Source organism: Stegostoma tigrinum, unplaced genomic scaffold (assembly GCF_030684315.1).
Source record: "Stegostoma tigrinum isolate sSteTig4 unplaced genomic scaffold, sSteTig4.hap1 scaffold_466, whole genome shotgun sequence".
Lineage (NCBI taxonomy): Eukaryota > Metazoa > Chordata > Chondrichthyes > Orectolobiformes > Stegostomatidae > Stegostoma > Stegostoma tigrinum.
Window position 1 is genome coordinate 44134 of NW_026728394.1, and position 17272 is coordinate 61405.

Genomic DNA, 17272 nt, shown 5'->3' on the forward strand with positions numbered 1-17272 from the left:
GGACACCAGGTAAAGAGCTGAAGAGACTGCAATGCCCCCAGGCAGAGTCACAGCGGTCACCAGGTTTCATAGCCGACTGGGAAAATGCAATCAGGGATTATAGGACATGACTCAGCCCAATCCTATGTTTGGATTTAAAACTTTCCTTTGATTTTTATCCACAAAATGAAAGATTACATTGTTTCCAATAAACAAATGTCTGTGGAGAGCAACAGAATCCGTCATTGTAAAGGTGTGCAGACCTGTCTAACAAATAAAGGGCCATCGAGATCATCACAGAATTCCTACAGTGTGGAAGATGGCCATTCAGTCAATATCAACCCTGCAAAGAGCATCCCACCCAGTCTCACACCCTACCCACCCTATGCCTGCATTTTGCACACAAGATACTATGGGCAATTTAGCATAGTCAATCTACATAATTTGCACAGTTTTGGACTGTGGGAGGAAACCAGAGCATCTGGAGGAAACTCACGCAGACAGTGTCTGGGTAAGACACTGTTTGTCAGGTCAGTGCGGACATGATGGGCTAAATGGTCTGCTCCCACACTGGAGGGATTCTATGATCTCCAGCAACAAGCCCAAAACACATGGTTTTTGAATCTACTATAACAATGTGTGGAGCTGGATGAACACAACAGGTCAAGCAGCATCTCAGGAGCACAAAAGCTGACGTTTCAGGCCTTGACCCTTCTCTAGGCCCGAAAAGTCAGCTTTTGTGCTCCTGAGATGCTGCTTGGCCTGCTGTGTTCATCCAGCTCCACACTTCGTTGTCTTGGATTCTCCAGCATCTGCAGTTCCCATTATCACTGATACTATTTTTGATTCTACTGTTAGCTATATTCAAACCAATCAACTTATTCAGAAATTTGCTGGCAGTTAACCAGTCCTGATGAACCAGCAAGTCCCTTTTCACATATCGTGCAGGTGGATAGTCTTTAGTCAGTGCGAATGTGTCGACGTGTTGTGACAACGTGACTATTTCCAAGCTCTACCTTACACAACTGTTAGTGTGACATTTTATTCACAATACCAGCACCTTTAATTGAGCAGGGGTCGGTAACATCTGTACAAACAGCCCAAAACCATGGTTCATTTGATAGTGAGAGTGACAGCAAAGTTCTTCAACTGTGGTTGTCTGTGAACTCGCTGGTGTGTTAACAGTTTGGATGACAATGAATCCCTTCCCACACTCAGAGCTCATGAAAGGTCTCTCCCCAGAGTGAACTCGCTGGTGTATCAGCGGGGAATTCGAATCAGCAAAGCCTTTCCCTCATGCAGAACAGGCCAATGGTCTCTCTCCAGTGTGACTCTGGTGGTCAGTTTCTAGCTGGGATGGATGAAGAAATTCCTTCCTGTAATCTGCACATTTCCACACTGTCTCCCAGTGTCACTGCACTGGTGTTCGGACATTTCAGATGAATCTTCACAGACTCTTCAACACACACACCATGTGCATTTCTCCCCAATGTGAGTGCTGCGTTTTCCTTCAATGTTCAAAACCCTGAGATAATTGGGTTGTGATAAACAAAGTGACCGTCAGACCTGGATGTGGACCTGTTAAAATTCTCCAACTGCAGACTATACTTTCAAACAGAAAGTTAAGTGTAGCGAGTAAGAAACCAGAAGGACACAGATTGTGAAACTGAGAAATTCTCTGGGCATGTGTGGAGCGATACTTGGGGAAAATGCTGGATCACCATTAGAACAAATTCATTCATAAATATCCTCCAGGTAAGGGATCCAGTCAGTGTTTGCATAAAACTACCAAAAGAGAGGTGGGGGAAGCCAGCGAGGAAGGACAGTCATTGTATAGATCTGTAACTCAGTCTTTCAGAGGGATCGAAAGGTTAAGAATAGTGCAGAAGTAAAATTGTGGGAATCTGAAATGAAAACAAAAAATGCTTCATCAGCATTGTACAGCACAAAACAATCCCTTTGGTCCCAGTTGTCCATGCTGACTAGATATCCCAAATTAATCTAATCCCATTTGCAAGCATTTGACCTATACTCTGCGACACCCTTCCTATTCACATACAACATTTAAAAGGTATCTGGATGGGTAACTGTACCAGCTTCCACCAGTTCCTCTGGCAGCTCATTCTACACAGGCACCACCCACTTTCCCTTTTTAAAAAAAACAAATTCGCTGGAAAAGCTCAGCAGGCCTGTAGCATCTGTTAAGGAGGAAAAAAAGTTAACATTTCAGGACCGGTGACCCTTCCTCAGAACCCGAAACTCTTCTCTCCTCCACAGATGCTGCCAAACCTGCTAGGCTTTTCCAGCAAATTTGTTTTTTTTTAGATTTAAGGCATCTGCAGTTCTTTTGGTTCCCTTTTAAGACTTTCCCTCTCGGCTAAAGCCAATGTTATTAGTTCTAGTCTCCCCTAACCTGGGAAAACAATCTTGGCCATTCACCCTACGCCCACCATAATTTTAACAACCTCTATAAGGTCACCCCTCAGCCTTCAATGCTCCAGGGAAAATAGACCCAGCATATTCAACTTCTCCCTACAGCTCAAAATTCCACCTCTTGCAACATCCTTGTAAATCTTTTCTGCACCCTGCCAAGTTCAACAGCATCATTCCTATAGCAGGGAGACCAGAACTGAACACAGTATTCCAAAAGCAGCATAATCAATGCCTTGTTCAGCCTATAACATTGACCTCCCAACTCCTACGCTCAATGCACTGACCAATAAATGCAAGCAGAGCAAATATCATCTTCACTACCTTCTGTACCTGCAATCCACCTTCAAGGAACTGTGCACATGCACCCCAAGGAGTCCCTGTTGCATAACAGTCCCCAGGGCCTCATCATTAACTGTTTAAGTCCTGCGCTGATTTGCATTACCATAATGCAATTGCTCACATTTATCTGAACTAAAAACTTATTTCTATCACTCCTTGGCACATCAACCCATGTGATTATGTTCCCATTGTGCTTGGGAAGTAAACGCCTTTGCTGTCTACTACAACAACAATTTTAGTGTCATCTGCAAACTTACTAACCATTCCTCCAATATTCATTCCGCATGATTTGCATCAATGATTAAAAAAAAGCAGTGGACCCAGCACCGATCCTTGCAGCACACTGCTGTTCATAGTCATCTAGACTGAATCCACTCTCCCCCAGCTGACCATGATCTTGTCTCCTACCTTCAAGCCAATTTTGTTTCAAATAGCTAACTCTCCCTGGGTTCCATTTGATCTAATCTTGCTAACCAATCTGTCATGTGGAGCTTTGGTGAATGCCTTGCTGAAGTCCATAATAGACAATGTCCACTGCTTTGAGTTTTTTGAAGAAGTGACGAAGAAGGCAATCAAGTTAATGAGACAAGATTTCCTACTCACAAAGCCATGTTGACTATCCCTAATCAGTCTTTGCTTCTCTAAACACATGCAAATCCTGTCCCTCAGAATCCCCACCAGCAACTTACCCACCACTGACATCAGGCTCAACGGTCGATGGTCCCGTGGCTTTTCCTTAAAGAATGACACCACATTAGCCACCCGGCCTTCTGGCACTTCACTAGTGTCAGTGATACAAATACCTCAGCAAGGGGCCAGCAATTGCTTCCCCAGCTTCTCCCAGAGTTTGTGGGTAACACCTGATCAGGTGCCAGGAACCTATCCACCTTTATGCATTTTAAGACATCTAGCACCTAGATCTCTGTAATATAGACACTTCTCACGACTCACTATTTATGTTTCCAAGCTCTCTCACTTCCATATCCTTCTCTGCAGTAAATACTAATGCGAAATACTCATTCACTATCTCAGCCTGCAGTTCCACACAGACAGCCTCGTTGATCTTTAAAGGGGCCCTATTTTCTCCCTAGTTGCTTTTTTGTCCCAAATGAAGTTTCAGAATCTCTTGGGATTCCCCTTAACTTGATTTGCCAAAGATAGCTCATGTCTCCTTTTTGCCGTCCTGATTTCTCGAGTATAATCCTACTGCCCTTGTACTTCGAGGGATTGACCTAATTCCTGCTGTCAATACCCGACATGTGCTGCCGCCTTTTTCTTGACCACAGCCTCAATTTCTCCAGTCAGCCAGTATCCCCTACATTTACCAGCCTTGCCCTTCACATGAACAGGAACATATTGTGTCTGGGCTCTCCTTATTTTAGTTTTGAAGACCTCCCACTTTCCAAGCATTCCTTGACCTGCATATTACCTCTCTGGATCATCTTTTGCAAGTTCTTGCCCAACAATGTCAAAGTTGGCCTTACTCCAATTTAGAATTTTGAAATGTATATTAAATAAATAAGTTTTATTTTAAACTGATCACATCTGCCTGCATCTGGCATATACTCCTCTAAACCTCTCTTGTCTATGTCCTAATTCAAATGTCTTTTAAACAACGTGGCTGTACCTGTATCTGCCACTTCCTCTGAAAGTTTGTTCCACACATGGAAAACTCCATAAAAATAAAAGTTTCCCTCATGTCTTTTTAAATATGTCTTTCTCCTCTCACCTTACACACATGTCCGCTTGTCTTGAAATCAGCCAACCTTGTGAATAAACCCTTGCTATTTGCATAATCTGTGCCCTCATGATTTTATGAACCTCCAAGGCCACTCGTTAACCCATTATGCTGCAGTGAGAAAAGTGCCAGCTTTGGCCGTCTATTTGATAATCAAGCCCTCCATTCCTGGCAACATCCCAGCAAGTCTATTCTGAACTGTCTCCAGTTTAATAATAATGTCCTTCCTGTAACAGGGCGACCAGAGCTGCACACAATACCTCAAATGAAGCCAAAACAATGTCCTGTACAACCTCAACATAACATCCCAACTCTGAGACTCTAAGGTCTGAGCAATGAAAGGAAGTGAGCTAAACAACTTATTAATCACTCTGTCTACTTGTCTACATAAACTTCAAAGAATTATGCACTTGAATCTCAGCATTTCTCTGTTCCACAACACTACCCTGGGTGCAACCATCAATTGTGCAAGTCCTACCCGGTTCATTTTACCAAAATACAATGTCTCACATTTATTCAAATTGAACTTCATCCTCCACTCCTCAACCCATTGACATAATTGATCAAGATCTTGCTGTCATCTTCGATAACCTTCACTGACCACTATACCAACATTTCATACCACTAATTCTAGTATCATCTGCAAACTTACTAATCTTGTCCCTTAAATTCTCATCCAAATCATTAATATAAATGAGAAACAAAAGTGGACCCTGTGCCAAATGCTGTGGAACATGCTGGTCACAGAACTCCACTCTGAAAAATCCTCCAGCACCACCGTCTCTCCTCCAACTGAGCCAATTCCGCTTCCAATTAGCGAGCTCTTCCTGAATCACATGTGATCTAACTTTACGTATCAGTCTACCATGTGGAATCGTGTCAAAGGCTTCACTCTCACTCTGGAGGTGCTGCAAAACTGAAACAATTCCCCCACCATTTGCCCATCATTCCTTGAAAAGTTAAATCCAAACTCTTTTTTGAGAATAACTGCTAAATCTGCATCCAGCTGCCATTCAGACTGTTCCAGATCCTGGGAACTTGCTGAGTCAAACACTCTTCACATTTTCACTCTGCATTTTTTGCCAATTATCTGAATGTTGTACTCCACGGTTACCAAACATTGCTACAATGGAGAATTACCTGAGCTTTTGTTCACTCTCTCCAAACCAGAGACCCATCAATTTTAATTGACTTATGGGATGTGGCCTTTGCTGCACAGGCTAATATTGATTTCCACTTTTATTCAATTTGGAGAAAGTGGTACTTTCTATTACTGCTGCACTCCATCTGCTGTAAGTACACCACTGTGCTGTTATGATAATAATCCACCCTGGAGCCTCACTACCCTCCCTACTGCAGGAATCATACCTCAGACCTCACTACCCTCCAGATCATGCCCTCAAGCCTCACTACCTGCATTGTTGCAGGCATCATTCTCGAGTCTCAACACCCTTCACATCTGTGGAATCCCTCTCCAGCCTCATGACCTGCCTATCGTTGGAATCCCCCTCCAGCCTCAACTCACACCATCTATCTAGATTCCTCCAGTCTCACAGACCACCTTATCTGTCATCTCCTCCAGCCCACAAACTTCTTTAGCTCTATAATTGTCTTTACCGTCACAAACTCCCTCTGTCTGGTCTCCTCCAGCCTCACAATCTTCCCCATTTCTGTAATCTCCTCCAAGCTCACTTTTCTCTATTTTTGTAGTCTTCTCCAGTCTCAGAACCCTTCCTGTCTCTCATATCATCCAGCCTCACAGATCAGTGATACAAGAACGATATTTCTTTCCTCTAATACAATCCTTATTTTTATTCATCCACATGATGGCAGCACTTTCAATTTCCTGGGCTTCAGGCCCCAGAATTGAAGTCAACCGCTTTCCCTCTATACCTCACTTTACTCCCGAAAACACTGACCAATCATGAGTCATTTAGTCTAATATCTCATTTTCTGAAATAACTTGAAATATTGCTGGGCATCTTCCTATGTGAAGAGTCTCGGAGGTCTACAGCACAGAAAAAGGCTTTGTGGCCCATACAGCCTGGGCTGGTTAAAAACCACACCCTAACTATTCTAATCTAATTTTCCAGCACTTGGCCCATACACTTGTCTGTGTTGGCATCACAAGTGTGCATCTAAATATGCCTTAAACGCTATGAGGATCTCTGTGCCTACCACCCTCACAGAGAGTGAGGCTCAGTGCCATTGTCACAGCATGATGACATCACAGACAGGAACAGAGACGAGCTGAGTCTGTGCAAACCAAAGATCCCCCACACACCGTGAAGGACGGGAGGGTCCCTGATAGGGGGCAGAGGAGATTTAACAGAATGGTTTGTACGAAGAGGGTTTTTAGTTGCATGGATAGGGTTTTTTTTAAAGTTATAATTTCATGTGACTTAGGTATTGCTGGTACATATTGAGAATATCCATCGACAATAGATGGACTCTCATTCTCAACCTCTCCCCTTGCCTGGGGTGTGGTAATCTTCAGGTTAAACTAGCCCTATGGTCAGGTAGGATAATGGTGACTTCACCTTAGGCACAGTGATGCCACTTTGCCTCAGTGGTGTAGAGGGGAATGTTGAATGTGGTGGATGGGACACCACTCCGACACTGCTTCATCTGGAGGATGTTAACTTCCTTTAATATTGTTGGGGCTGTACTCATGCAGGTAAGTGGAAATGAAAAGTGGATGAGTGCCTCACACACAAGAAGCAAACTGTCATTGGGTAATCAGGTGCTTGGGGAAACGGAGATTGATCTCCTTGTAACAAAGGATTTTGAGGGGACCTTTGATAGGAGGTGTTTACAAAAGATAAACATTAGAATGGTAAAACGTACACAACTGGCCATAAAAAAGGACTACAGGACATATATTGAAAGTTGTAGGAAAGATCTATTGAGAGAATGGAGTAATAAGAGAGAAATTTTACATGGCAAATGGGAATGAGCAGGAACACAATACTCACACACAATGCGAATATCCAGGTCCTGATGAATTGAGTAATTCTGTCAGAGTTTGGTGTTACAATTATTGAGGTTCTTACCTGAAAGTCCACTTGTAATATCCTGTAACACAAATTCATAAAATCCATCACTGTCAGAGTAGAAATCCACAACATCCCCTCCTCCTGGCCGAGGGTAACTGTGCATTGTTCCTGCTGCACATTATTCCTTGTGGGAGTCAGCAGCTGATTTGAGGGATTTCTATTTGGGTTTCTCGGAATTTCCACATTGGGGCTTCATGTCACTGAACAGAACAACAGGTGTTTGACACAAGGCAAAGAATGGCCAAGATTTAGTGCGATGCAGGCAGCAGGATTTGCTTCCTTTTCTTTCCTTCTGTGCTGCTGCACTGCCACAATGAGACATCAGCTTTTCCGGCCCAATGCAACTTGATGAACAAGTTGTCTCGATTCTGAGAAATGGGCAGTAAGCTTCTCCCAGTCATTTGAAAAAACGCCCCTTAAAAAGGCAGCAATTACATATGTGTCATGTTGCCCAGTGCTCCCAACAAAAAGATGAGAAGAATGAGGGAGGATCTCATAAAAAGGGATAACAGTCAAGTTCCATGAGGGTTAGAGTTTATGGAGAGATATTGATAAATGGGCGACAAGTCGGCAAATGGAGTATAATTTGGGAAAATGAGAAGTTGCTATTTTTTGAGGAGATGACCGAAGAACAGTGTTATTTAAAAATGTAAAAACTGTGGAAAACTGCAACACAAAAGGGATTCAGGAATAATTGTGCAGGAAGCATGAAGCGAGCACACAGTTGCAACAGGTAATCGGGAAGGGTCATGGGATGTTATCCTTATGTCAAGGTGTTTGCAGTAGAAGAGTTTGGAATACATGTCTTAGGACAAATATACAACTTGCTGGCAAGACCACATCTGGAAGAATGTGAGCAGCTTTTTTGGTCCACTTATTCGAGCAAGTATATCACTTCACTGGAGGCATTTCAAAGAAGTTGAACTAAGATGATCATTGGTTTGGAGGGATTATGTTTTAAGCTAAGACTAAACAGGTCTGGAATATACTAACTAGATTTTTTTGAAGAATGAGAGATGTTCTAATTAAAAATAGAGGATTCTCAAGGGAGTTGACAGGATAAATGCTGAGGGAATATTTCTCATCGTGGGAGCAGATTCTTGATAAGGCAGAGGAGAGGGTTCTCTTTTGGAATTGTCAAGCTTAAGGCAACACAGACATGGGTAAGGGGTTTCAGTCGCGAATGAGCTGGAGTGAGGTGGAGAGAAGGAGCATTTTAGAGATTGAAATTTCTGGCATTTGTGATTGAAATGTACGGTAAGATGTTCATCTTGAGACCAGATATGAGAGCATTATTGAGAAGGGTGCAGTTCAGCCTCAGACAGTTCCCAATGAGAGGGATGGATTCAGTACAATAGTAAGGAAAAATAATTTGTAATAATAACTGAAGGCAATGTGTTTTACTATCACAAAGTGTTATTGGAGGAAATTTCAGCTAATCAAGTAGTGGAAGCATGAAAAGCAGTTTTATAATTGAGTAACAGTGGAGCAAAGTGATGGAGACGAGTTAGATCTGAACATTGTAGAATACATGTGAAAGTTAACACAGTGCTTGTCGAAGATCTCACCTCCTGGAAGTATGTTGGTGAGAAACAGCATGGGCCAAGGATAGATCCTTGAGGGACATTTACTACATGGATTTCAGACAGGAAAGAGAGATGGAGTGGGATTTTCCAATGACGGTGAGGTCGAACATTGGTTTTAAACAGAATGGGTGAGAAGGACATAACCAGAAAAGAGAAACAGACAGAACAAGTAACAATATCTGTGAATTGGCATGGGGGAAGAGGCAGGGAGGAGGAGGAGGAGAAATAAGAGTTGGAATATTTGTAGTTTAGTGAGAATAGGGCAAAGGGTTAAGATGAGCTCTGATAAGGCTTGACATGAAACTGGACAAAGATGCAAGTTTAAGCCTAAAACGAGGAGCAACATGCTAGGCAATTTGGTTTGGTGGGCTTGTGGAAGAGAGGGAAGCAGCAGAGGCAGCTGATTGGATTGTCTCAATCTTAGTGACATAGAAACTGCATGTGTCTCCTTCACTTGCTGTTGGAGCGGAGGATGGAGGAGACAGGATGATGGACAGTGTTTTGCAAAGAAACAATGCCTGTGTTAGTGATATTTAAAAATGAGTGAACAAACCTGATGACTAACTTTTATCCAGAATGTTAAAATGTACAACAGAAGTCCAGGTTCAAATCCTATCTCAGCAGATGGTGGAATTTGAATTCAATTAAAAAAACTGGAAGAATCAACTGGTTGCCATGGCAACAATTGCTGATGACAGAGTGAAAAAAAAATCTAATGTCCTTTGGGGAAAGAAATTTGCCAACCTCAGCAAGCCACTCAGTTGCAAATCACTGCAAAGTTTCAACAAAGGAATGAAGCTGGGTGGCCCATTTGGCATCTACCAGGGAACTAGGAAAGACAACTGCAGAATCAGCCCTATCGGCCCCCCAAACTCCTGCTTAATAATATCTGGGGGCTAGTGGCAAAATTTGGAGAGCCGCTTCAAAGACGAGTCAAGGAACAGTGTCAGACTCATGGAAACATACCTGGCAAACAATGACACACACCACTATCATTGTCCTTAGTGAAGCCCTGTCCCAGCAGACGTGACAGCACAGTGCTATTCTGACCAGATTATTTGACCTGGGAGTACTCAACTTTGACTCTGACGCCTGGAAGTCTCACGGCTCCTGCTGATTACCATGTACCATCCTCCCTTGGTTGATAAATCAGCAGTAGTATTATCGCTAGATTATTAATCCAGAGACCCAGGTAACATTCTGGGGACCTGGGTTCGCATCCTGCCATGGCAGATGGTGAAACATGAATTAAATAATGATCTGGAACTAAGATTCTCATGATGACCATGAAACCATTGCCAATTATCAGGAAAGACCCATCTGGTTCACTTATGCCCTTTCCGGAAATGTGCCATCCTTACCTGGTCTGGATGACATGTGACTCCAAACCCATAGTGATGTGCTTGACTCTTAACTGCCTTCCAGGTTATAAACGCTGGTCCAGCCAGCGATTTCCACATCCCAAGAGGGAATTTTAAGAAACAAAAAACTCCATCATGTTGAACAGCACTTAGAGAAAGCACTGCGAGTGTGAATAGCACTAAATGGACTCAATGTCCACATCAGGAGTAGTTTGCAGGAGGATTACCAATCAGGCTGGTCGGGTCCTGAAGGACAAAGCTGCTTGGCTGGGACTGCAGCAGGTGCTGACGCACCAAAACGGGGAAAATATAGCTGATCTCATCATCACCAATTTCCCAGCTGCAGAGGCATCTGTCCATGACAGGATTGTTAACAGCAACCACCGCACAGTCCTGTGGAGACAAAGCCTCATCTTAAACTTGAGAATACCCCCCATTGCGTTGGGTGGCACTAACTTCGGCTAAAAGGGACAGACTTGGAACAGACACAGGAGCTCAAAACCAGATATCTATGAGGCTTTGAGAGAGACTGCAACAGTAGCAGACCTTCTCCAGCACAATCTGTAACCTCATGGCCCAGCATATCCTACAGACAGCCATTGCCATTGATCCAGGGGACCAACACTGGTTGAACGGAGAGTATTGGAGGGCACGCCAAGGGCAGCACCAGGCATACCTAAAAAATAAGGTGCCAACCTGGTAAAACCACCAAACAGGACTATCTGCATGCCAAATAGCATAAGCAGCAAGAGTTAGAGCTAAGCCACCCCATAACCAATAGATCAGATGCAAGCTCTGCAGTTCTGCCACACCCAGTCGTGAACGGTGATGGACAATTAAACAACTCACTGGAGGAAGAATGCCAAAAATCCCCATCTTTACCCGACACAGGACCCCAACCTATCCATGCAAAAGACAAGTCTGCAGCAATCTTCAGCCAGAAGTGCCAACTGGATGATCCATCTCAGCCTTCTCCAGAGGTCCCCAACAGAGATGTGAGTTTTCATCCAATTTGATTCATTTCACATGATATTAAAGAAATGAATGAACAGTGCAAAGGTTATGGGCCCTGGCAACACTCTGACAATAGTAGCGATGACTAGTGCTCTAGAGCTTGCTAGCATCCAAGCCAAACTATTTCAGTTCTGCTACAGCGCTGGCATCTACTAACAATTTGGGAAACTGCCCAGGTCTGTTCAGCACAGAAACACTGAAAATTGAACCCGACCAATTTCCCCTCAAGCAATCTACTCTCTATCATCAGTAAAGTGATGGAAGGCGTCGTCGACAGCGGTCGTAAGCAGCACTTACTCAGCAGTAACCTGCTCAGTGACACCCAGCATGGGCCATGGTGGGCACTCGGTTCCTGATCTTATTACAGACTTGATCCGCAAATTCACAAACAGCTGAATTCCTGAGGTGAGGGGAGGGTAAACAGCAGAGCTCTGCACAAAAACCACTTACTTCCACTTCAGTGACAATGACTGACAGTGACACCTTAGTTTCAGCTCATCTGCTGAACCTCTCATCTATTCCTGTGTTACCTCTAGACTTAACTATCCAAACTCACTGCCAGTCGGCCTCCCACATTCAACATCCCTGCAACCTCAAGAATACCTAAAATTCTGCTGCACACAAGTTCATTTGTACCAAGACCTGTTCACCATCACTGCTGTGCTCCCTGACCCACAAAGGCTCCTATTTATAAGCAACAATTTAAAATTCTCACCAGTGATTTAATTCCTGGCTGTGATGAGCCCTATCTCCCTGCACCAAACAACCTTCAAGACTTGGATAACTCATTTAGTTCCAGACTCCAACAATGCGTTTAATCATCCCTTCACTATTGGAGGCTGTTTCTAAAGTTGCCAGAAAACGTGATCTGGAATTCCCCTGATAAACCTCTTAGGTTTGCTTTCCTTGAGAGAGTCAGGAAAACCTGTAGATTTGGTAACTTTTTGGTCACCTGACCTAATATGGCCTTACGTCAAAAGTTTGTTGATAATATTTTTGTGAAATTATAAAACATGATAAAAATACAAATAGTTTGTTGATTTGGACATACACCATTAGCTCTTCAGTAGCTCTTCAGTATCGCTAGATGAATGATCTGTAACTTCTCAAATGGAGCATTGTGAGAGCACCTTTATCATACAAACTGCAGTAGCACACGAAAGTTAAACATCACCTTCTCCACAGGTAACAGGGCTTTGGCAACGATCGCTGGTATCTGTGGAAGGAGAAACACACAGTAAATGTTGCAGAAGTGCAAAATGAATGACAGATAAAAACGCTGTAGAATTTGGTGGTCTGAAATGGAAGAAAAATACACTCTTTCTGGGAAAATATTTCCTGACTGTGAAAGATACCATTCAAAAATTAATCTGGTCAGAGAGCAGCACATGGTCAGGGGGTGGGCAGCAGAGGAAAATTTATTTACAAAAAAGGTACAAGGAAATTACAGTAAAATACTACAGAGATCAAATCTATCCATCAGTAGAGACTGAAGAGATTAGACACCGACAAAGGTGATCAGGGAGCACAGAAGTGAGCAAGAGCAGTGTGAGCTGCTATGATCCAACAGTCTGGGAAAAAAAATCCATAAGAAACAAACATTTCTCTTGGATAAGAGATAATAGGAACTGCAGATGCTGGAGAGTCCAAGATAACAAGGTGTGGAGCTGGATGAACACAGCAGGCCAAGGAGCATCTTAGGAGCAGGAAAGCTGACGTTTTGGGCCTGGACACTTCATCAGAAACGGGGGAGGGGAAGAGGATTCTGAACGAAATAGGGAGAGGGGGGAGACAGATCAAAGATGGAGAGAAAAGATATTTGGAGAGGAGACAGACAAGTTAAAGAGGCGGGCATGGAGCAGGTAAAGATGAGGAGAGGTGGGGAGGTAGGGAGGTGATAGGTCAGTCCAGGGAGGACAGACAGGTCAAGGGGGTGGGATGAAGTTAGTAAGCAGGAAATAGGGGTGCAGCTTGAGGTGGGAGGAGGCGATAGGAGAGAGGAAGAACAGGTTAGGGAGGCAGGGACAAGCTGGGCTAGTTTTGGGATGCAGTTGGGGGAGGGGAGATTTTGAGGCTTCTGAAATCCACATGGACACCATTGGGCTGCAGGGTTCCCAGGCAGAATATGTGTTGCTGTTCCTGCAACCCTTGGGTGGCATCATTGTGGCACTGCAGGTGGCCCAGGATGGACATGTCATCTGAGGAATGGGATGGGGAGTTGAAATGGTTCGCGACTGGGAGGTGCAGTTGTTTCTTGCGAACTGAGCGTAGGTGTTCTGCAAAGCGGTCCCCAAGTCTCCGCTTGGTTTCCCCAATGTAGAGGAGGCCACAACGGGTACAGGGGATGCAGTATACCACATTGGCAGATGTGCAGGTGAACATCTGCTCGATGTAGAAAGTCTTCTTGGGGCCTGGGATGGGGGGGGGGGGGGGGGGGGGGAAGAGAAGAGGGAGGAGGTGTGGAGGCAAGTGTAGCACTTCCTTTGGTTGCAGGGGAAGGTGCTGGGAGTAGTGGGGTTGGAGGGCAGCGTGCAGCGGACAAGGGAGTCACGGAGAGACTGGTCTCTCCGGAAGGCAAGCAAGGGTGGGGAGGGAAAAATGTCTTTGATGGTGAGGTCGGATTGCTGATGGCGGAAGTGTCAGAGGATGACGTGTTCGATCCGGAGATTGGTGGAGTGGTATGTGAGGATGAGGGGGATTCTTTTTCAGTTGTTATTGCAGGGACAGGGTGCGAGGGAGGAGTTGTAGAAAAATGCAGGAGACACGGTCAAGGGTGTTCTTGACCACTCTGGTGGGGAGGTGGGGAGTGGAGTTGCGGTCCTTGAAAAACAAGGGCATCATAGATGTACGGGAGTGGAATCCCGGGAGCAGATGCGGCAGAGGTGAAGCAATTGGGAATAGGAGATGGCATTTTTGCAGGACGGTGGGTGGGTGTGAGATGTTAATGTGATAACATCCCATTAATTTAAAGAAGTATAGAAATCAAAGTCTTTCATCTGCATTTGATTCCTATACAGAGACTTCGATTTATAGAAGTAAAGTCTTTTATCTACTCACATCGGTATGCAGACACTGCCCTGAAGCTTCCTGCCCAGCTAGGAATTCAGTGTAAAGCTTTTGTAACTCCTTATCTTCTCACACATCGGCATGCAGACACTGTCTTAAGTTTCCTGACTGAACTGAAATTAGAATCAATCTGTATCAAATAGGGTTAGGTGGGGAAATTTTGTAAAGGTGTGAAACCTCTAAAGCATGTAACTTCTGTCGCTGACTAAGGAGCCAGGGCACTGACTTTGTCCTAGCCAGACACACTGGCAACTTGAAATCACAATCTGTCCCGGACAACAACTCAAAATCACCTCCTGCCATGAGCAGCTACTTCACAAGCAATCGATACTATATCCTGGTCTTTTATGTTGTCGATGTAATAATTGCTTGGTATCCTGTTTTTGTCTGTTGTAGTAATTGTTTTATGTATCATGTCATTGGAGGTTGTGAAATCGTTTTCTGTATCATGTCTTTTGTAAAGTATAAAAAGCAGGGACTGTCCGGGGAGAACTCCTTGTGAGACTTTGCACTGTGTGCCGGGTTGAGTACAGTGATTCTTCACAGCTTGTACTTGCTTGGTAAGAAAATGATTGGTGTTTTTCTAAACAGGTCAGTGTCTTGTTATTGCAGCACGTCCGTGAGGGTCTCCGAAAACAAACTTGACAGGTGGGAGGAGGTGTATTCTAGGTAGCTGTGGGAGTCAGTGGGCTTGAAATATATATCGGTTTTGAGATTGTTCCCCAAGATGGAAATAGAGGACCAGGAAGGTGAGAGAGGTGGTTAGAGATGGTCCAGGTGAACTTAAGGTTGGGGTGGAAGGTGTTGGTGAAGTGGGCGAACTGTTCGAGCTCCTCATAGGAGCACGAGGCAGCGCCGATACAGTCATCCATGTACTGGAGGAAGAGGTACGGAAGAGGGATTGTTCCAACAAAGAGGCAGGCAAAGCTTGGGCCCACGCAGGTACCCATGGCCACCCCCTTTGTCTGTAGGCAGTGGGACGAGTTCACCGAAGCACATAATGGGGTCAGTGGAGGGGAACTGGTCAGACCTGCAGGACAGGAAATAGCGTAGGGCTTTGAGGCAATCTGTATGGGGTATGCAGGTGCTAATGTGGTATACTGCACCGCTGCACCCGTTCTGGCCTCCTCTATATCAGGGAAACCAAGCAGAGGCTTGGGGACCACTTTACAGAACACCTACACTCAGTTCGCAATAAACAATTGCTCATCCCCACCTCCCTAACCTGCTCTTCCTCTCACCTATCCCCTCCTCCCATCTCAAGCCACACCCCCATTTCCTACTTGCTAACCTCATCCCACCCCTTTGACTTGTTGGTCCTCCATAGACTGACCCATCCCCTCCCCACCTACACTCACCTTTACCTGATCCATCCTCACCTCTTTAACTTGTCTGTCTCCTCTCCACTTGTCTCCCACTCTCTCCCTGTTTGTTTCAGCATCCCCTTCCCCTCCCCCATTTCTGAAGGGTGTGGGCCCGAATACGTCAGTTTTCCTGTTTCTCTGATGCTGCCTGTCCTGTTATGTTCCTCCAGCTTCACCCCCGGCCCTTTTAAAGTTTCAAAGCTGTCGCGCATGCGCCCCGCGGATCACTGCCCCCAATAAAGATGGTGACGGTCACACGGGCCTATCGCCATCTGAGGCGTTGATTTGTTTTCTGCAAACGTGAGTCTGGGAGTTTCAAATGGGTGTGTTTTCCGACGTGCACTAACTGTTTGTAAAACTTCCAAACCCATACGAATATCACTTCCCTCCAGCTTTCTACCGTTTTGCTTTCTTTACTGTGGCCTGCTCTTACCTCAATTGCACAAATCTTGGTCTCAGCGAAGGATCTAGGCCCGAAACGTCAGCTTTCCTGCTGTGTACATCCAGCTGCACACCGTGTTATCTCGGATTCTCCAGCATCTGCAGTTCCGGTTATCTCAGCGACTCTGCACCGCACTCGTGGATGATCACGTGGTTTTCACTGATCCCGCCCTCCCTTCATTCCGATTGGGCGACATCCGTCCGGTCATGCACGGCACACCTGTGCTCCTATTGGTCGCGCACTGACATCAATCAGCCGGACTTCACTGTGAGCTGGAGCATGCGCAGTGCTTTGTGTTATTGTTGGAAGCAAATGAACGTCGTCGCAATGTTGCATTTTGAGACGAATGAGACTGAAAACTGGATCTGTCTTTTTACCTTCACAGATGCTGCCAGACCTGCTGAGCTTTTCCAGCAACTTTGTTTTTGTTCCTGATTGACAACATCCCAGTTCTTTTGTTATTTTTTAATAAGTCGCGATTGAAAAGGCTTCCGGCAGCTCAAAGCTAAAGGTACTCTTGATACCGCTCTGTCAGCCAATAGAGAAATAGCGATGAAATAAGGGTAATAAATACAGGTCTAGCAGTCCTCAGGTAAGATGTAAAGGGAATAATTATGAATATGAAGAACATCACGTGGTGAAGTGAGGTGAGTGTTGTTCATATGAACTGTGATTGGACAGAGAGGGAGGTTAATCAAAAAAGAACAAGCAGAAAAGAGACTCTCAAGAAAGGTCTGTGCAATGGAAAGCAACGAGAATCAGAAGATAAAAGCCCAACACAAGAAAAAGTTTGAAGACCGCGGCTGCAGAAACTCCAATAAGTTGTTTCACTGCTCTACTGCCTAGTTATTGACTTAAGCAGTATAATCCACATTCAACTGTAAGTAGCTGTCT

At 44.7% G+C, this 17272-nt stretch overlaps 2 long non-coding RNA genes across 2 annotated transcripts in view; both read right to left on the reverse strand.

The window, feature by feature from the left end:
• LOC132208557 (uncharacterized) overlaps positions 1-16707 on the reverse strand; it is a 30129-nt gene extending 13422 nt beyond the window's left edge. The window contains exons 1-2 of the long non-coding RNA XR_009444677.1: positions 16370-16707; positions 12558-12722 (exon numbers count right to left, since the gene is read on the reverse strand). This is a non-coding gene — a long non-coding RNA (uncharacterized LOC132208557). The remainder of the gene's footprint in view (positions 1-12557; positions 12723-16369) is intronic.
• LOC132208558 (uncharacterized) lies at positions 128-7534 on the reverse strand. Its single transcript, XR_009444678.1, has 2 exons — positions 7465-7534; positions 128-1883 (listed from the first exon to the last, which is right to left on the reverse strand). It is a non-coding gene; the product is annotated as an uncharacterized LOC132208558 (long non-coding RNA).
• Positions 16708-17272: the final 565 nt, after the last annotated feature.